The sequence below is a fragment of the Thunnus maccoyii genome, chromosome 1 (assembly GCF_910596095.1).
Source record: "Thunnus maccoyii chromosome 1, fThuMac1.1, whole genome shotgun sequence".
NCBI classification, from domain to species: domain Eukaryota; kingdom Metazoa; phylum Chordata; class Actinopteri; order Scombriformes; family Scombridae; genus Thunnus; species Thunnus maccoyii.
The window spans coordinates 36,974,279-36,979,811 of NC_056533.1; the positions used below are offsets into that span (position 1 = coordinate 36,974,279).

The following is a 5,533-nucleotide window of genomic DNA, read 5'->3' on the forward strand; positions in this document are numbered from 1 at the left end:
CAGGCAGAAATTTTTCTCTCTCTCTCCAAAATGAGCATGAATATGAATAGCTTTTTGGAATGAAATAGAAATGGAAAGTCCAGTTTAATGTGCTGGTAGACTGACAAACAGTACTTTCCTGTTTCTACACAGCATTGAAAAAAGCCGAGAGGGACCGTGCACCGCTTGCTCCAGTATTCCTCCTGTATTTCTGCAGCAGATCAGGTGGTTAATGGCTTTGTGTGGACTGTTTTGGTTTTGTATGCATGTGGGGGGGGGGGGGGGGGGGGGGGGGGCCACTAGCCTGGAGGAACCATTACTACTGGTGATACACTTCAATCCTCTGCTCTCAACAGCATGTTATTATTTAAGCGGTGATTGGAATTATGTTTACAGTTAACGGGCAAAATCAGGAGCGCAGGAGTGTTGCGGGGAACGGATTATTAAAAGCAGACGATGTGTTATTTTTCATATAGACTTTTTAATGACTCCCATCACTGCAGCCACAAATAAGTATTGGTAGTTAAAGTACTGAAGGCTGTCCTGATCATAATTAATTCATACTTGATCTTTTTTTTCAAAAGACGTTTAGATTTTTAGTCTTAATATTTTCTTGTCACATAATAAAGAAATCATTTCTATTTTACTGACATGAAGCACCTTAAAAAACATTGAAACATGCTCCTGTTCATACTGACCATTAGAGGATCCCTTCATGATGCACTTACAATGGAAGTGATGGAGGACAAAAATGTATTTAAAAGTTTATCTGAAGCTAATATGAAGCTTCAGCGTCCAAATGAGTCAAATCAAGCAGATATCTCAACAAGTTCCTCTTTTTGTTTCTATACTTTAGCCACAGACGACATGAAGATCCTGATAATCATCAAAATACGCTTAAAACTCTTAAAAGGCACTAAAACCAACTGGAATCACTTTAACTTTCATTTTGCGAAGAAACAAATATTTTTTATTGCATCATAGGACACAAATCTTTTTTTTTTTTTTGTTAAAAACAAACAAGGACAGATTCAGACTCTCACCAACACTCAGCAGGTAATCACAATGAGACAGGAAAGAAATTCATCCATTAATAAAAAGAATCTACTTTATCAACCTGACGTCCAAACATTCACATCCTCAGCCTTCAACCGTGGTGACCGATGACTGGAAAGTCGCCCTCGTGGCAAACGGCAATTCAAAATAAATCAGGAAATCAATACGACTGTATGTTAGTGAGCCGGGCAGCTTTCTCAAGCCACTCATGTGAGAATATTCGCAATTATCACGATAATGGAAATTCACCACGATTAAATTATCTTTGAGTGTTTTTATCCCGATATAAGATAAAATCTTATATCTCCACCGCAGCTCAACAGGGAAACACAAAGAGGGAATTTGATGCTAACAAGACTGCTGAAGCTTCATATTAGCTTCAGATAATCTTTGGGTTTTGTCCTCCATCACTTACATTGAAAGCACATTAGATGATCTAATAACCAGCATGAAGAGGACGAATGATTAAAGCAAACAAAACCTCTTTCAGTGTTCATTTGGGCTCCTGACTGTTGCTTTAAGACACACTTGAAACATTGTGAACTCCTCCTTTAAACTAAATCTAAAGCAAAGTCTGATATATGTTTAAAAGTATCTCAAATTTGCATTTTTCTTTTTTTTTTTTTTAATCTCATGAGCATTGACTATTAAAGTAATATAAGTATTTTCCATTGAAACAGAATTATCCTTACCTGGAAGATAACAGGGTTTATTTACATATCAAACAGCACTCTTCTTTCCAGTCAAGCATGGCCTCAACTTACTTCAAGTGCAAGACATGTGCTCCAGAGATTCTCAGACTCAGGTTTAGTCGTTTGAGAGTCTGCAGCCATCTGCCATCAGTCTCATTTACTGCGGGGTTTTTTTCCCCCTGAGATAAATGCAGCTTCTTCTTTTTCTTTTTTTTTTTCTTTAACAACCTTTTGTCGCATCTTGCACTTTCGCAGAGTGCAGAACTCACACTTCTGGCAACTTAAGATCCTGAAATGATTCTTCAACTGAACTGTTGACCCTCCATCACAGGCATCAGCAGCTCTCTCTCTCTCTCTCTCACACACACACACACACACAGCATCATCTTAACAAGTAAAACATTTAATTAACGTAAGAGCTCAGGAGTCGTCAAAAGCTGCATTATTATTATTGCGAGGGCACATTTGTGACAAATGTCTCAGTGACATATTGCACAGCACATTCTCCGACTAAAGCAGCGAAGCAAATGGAGCTACTTGAGGAGAGAAACACAGAACAGGAACCTGAGCAGCTCTTCTCTCAAGCACTTCCAGCTTTCTTCCTCACTGTTTGGGTTCACTTTGAGCTTTACATTCATTCAGAATATTTCCATTAATGTGACATTTTTGAAAACAATCCTCCAAGAGACATGACCTGAAACCTCCTAAACACACTATGTTCAGTATGAGAATCCATGAGCAGACCAGCTGAAGGTTTGCTCAACATCGCCATCTAGTGGCTTCAGTGTGAGACTCCCTGTGTAAAGTCTGCCTGCTGGGACGCCTCAGGGGAATCAATGCTAGTACTACAACAGCAATGATCATCTAATTAACGGCCAAACCTTTTGATCACTGTAGAGTCCAGACTTCTAGCTGGGGAAACTGTGTCAATATAAACCAGCATTTTTCAGTCCTCAGCATCCAGAGTAAAGAACCTCACTGCAGTTTTTTAGTCCAGGTCTGTCCTACAAGTGACTTGATTACAGTTAATTGCATTCACCCGTCGGCCAAGGTCGATTACATCCCGATTAGATGACTGGAATAAAAATCCAGCAGAGCTCTGGCACCTGCAGGACTGCACAGCAGGATGAAGCAATTGATAGTAAAGCAACTTGTTTAAATAAGGAAAATCCCTACAGTGACTGGACGTCAAGAAAGCATATAGTGTAGTTTCATAAAAACTTTTTTTTTTTTGCATTAACAACAGCTATAATTTAAATGACTGATAATCTAATTAGAAGAATCTGGCACGTGCAATAACTGTGATTCCTTCTTAACAGAAAAATATCAATAAGGTTTGCTCAAGTTGCTCAAATTTTTGCACATATAGCTAAAAACTGAATCATGCAGCTAGATTATAAACACATGCAGGTTATTTAAGGTTATAATATGATAAAAGGGTTTATTCATCTAGTGCGAATCGACCGGAGTCTTTGCAACTGCAATCCTATAATCAACTTCAGAAGGATAATCTGCAGTAGAGATATTAATATTACAACAGAAAACGTGTTAAAGGGAATACTGGAGGAATATTACGACGTTAAGATTTTTAAAAAAAGGACAGATATGAGCGCGATGAGGTGATTATAAACTTACTGATGCAAAACCGGGTTTAAGATTAAATGATTATTCCATAGAGATCCTTCTGTTCTTTACTGAATAACTGGTACATTTTTTAGGTAATTAAAAACATGATAGAGTCACCAAAAACAGCTTTAGCGCTTACCTGCAGGATGCGTCCTAAATAAAGTTCATTCTGGTGGACTGCATGCAAAGAGTAAATGTGGTGTTAAAAAAGCGACGCTGACGGTTGACATGGCTGAAAGTGATTAGAGTTTAAAAAAAAAAAACATGTGAATGATGAATGTCGCGGTGGAAACATGAGTAAAGTCCTCAGCATCAGTGATGGTGTAGTTGCCAACTTGAGCTCAGTGTCTGTGCTGATGCTGCGCTGCAGCTTCTCTCCACAGCGCAGCCAAAGAGCAGCGGACTCAGCGAGAGGACTCCCCCCCAAGCACCGCCGCCTTCGGGAGGGGGAAACACGCTGTTTTACAAGAAAGTCAAAAAACTGAACATATTCTATTAAAAATAAATACAGTTATTACACCAATTTGATTGCTGATGTCTGAATATCAATTATAGCTAATTCGTTTTTATGACCAAAGGAGAAAAAACTAAACTAAAAAACTAGCTGATGAGCATTTAGCTTATTAATTTTTGCCAGCATGCTAACAGAAAAATGGGCATCTTTTTCACTTGAGCCACCTGTTTATTACTTAATTTATGTCCAAGATTTACTGGTGTTTTAGCCTTTGTTGACTCCACCAGAGACAACAGCTGTAACGGCTAAATTTGAACTTTCTTCTCCCATTACTTCTTTATTTCTGCTCTCTTACGTTTTGTGCTGGACAGTTAGCCAGCGATGGAAGAAGTATTCAGATCCTTTACTTCAGTAAAAGTACTAATACAACAATGTAAAAATACTCCATTACAAGTAAAAGTCCTGCATGAAAAATCATACTTAAGTAAAACTGCATAAGTATTATGTATTGTATGTTATCACATTTCACATATCATGTATTGTATTATATGTAGTATGAAGTATTAGCTATATACATTCTGGTTACTGGTCCTCCATCTTTAATGCTTTATCATGTGTTTTTAAGAAACCAGTACAGCCAAACCCTCTTACAGCACTGACTGGTTTCTAGTCTGACAGTGACTCTCTTTCTAAAACACAGTTCCATGGCTGATGTTTTACTGCTGGACAGATTAATTCTGTTTAACTGGACACAATCTGCTCCTTTCTTTTCAGTGATGGAAGAAGTGTCCAGATCCTACCAAAACTACCAATACAACAATGTAAAATACTCCATTACAAGTAAAAGTCCTAATGAAAAATCCTACTACAATAGAAGTATATTGTATAAATATTATGAGCTTGATGTAGTTAAGGTATTACAGTAAAAGTACATAAGTATTATGAGCTTGATATAGTCAAAGTATTGCAGTAAAAGTAGTGGTTTGGTCCCTCTGACTGATATATTATTATATATGACATCATTAGATTATTAATAGTGAAGCATCAGTGTTAGAGCAGCATGTTACTGTTGTAGCTGCTGGAGGTGGAGCTAGTTTACACTACTTTATATACAGTTAGCTAGTTTAGTCCAGTGGTTCCCAACCTAGGGGTCGGGCCCCTCCAAAGGGTCAGCAGATAAATCTGAGGGGTCGTGAGATGATTAATGGGAGAGGAAAGAAGAAAAAACAAAGTTCTGATACACAAATCTGTTTTCAGTTTTTGGACTTTTTCTCTAATCTTTGACTTTTACTGAAATATTGGATCATTTGAGCATTTATTGAAATGAAAGCATGTGAGAAGTTTAGAGGGAAAAATCACTATTTGGTGGAGCTGTTAACAACTCATAGACATGTGAAATGTGACCCCGACTACACACTGCTTTTTGTAAGACGTCAAAAACCAAAAAGGTTGGAAACCACTGGTCTCATCTTTAACAATGTGTTGTATTTTAAAAGCTTGTTATATTATCCATTGTGTCAAATCTTCATCTGAAAAGTAACTAAAGCTGTTAAATAAATGTAGTGGAGTAGAAAGTACAATATATGAAAATGTAGTGGAGTGGAAGCATCAAATTGAAATACTCAAGTAAAGTACAAGCACCTCAAAATTGTACTTAAGTACAGTACTTGAGTAAATGTACTTTCCACCACTGGATTTTGAGGTTCGTTGACAGAAACTTGTTGAA

General features: G+C 37.5%; 1 protein-coding gene across 3 annotated transcripts in view; it reads right to left on the reverse strand.

Moving 5' to 3' along the window:
* The window catches only part of LOC121898175 (multiple epidermal growth factor-like domains protein 11), a 172,331-nt gene extending 168,527 nt beyond the window's left edge, over nt 1-3,804 (reverse strand). For 2 of the 3 annotated variants that reach the window (XM_042413091.1, XM_042413109.1), the window contains exon 1: nt 3,493-3,804. The gene's annotated coding sequence lies outside the window, so the exon portion shown is untranslated. Of the gene's footprint in view, nt 1-2,608; nt 2,712-3,492 lie in introns of those variants that run through there. The other variant, XM_042413092.1, reaches the window with a different exon arrangement.
* Between the last annotated feature and the right edge of the window lie 1,729 nt (nt 3,805-5,533).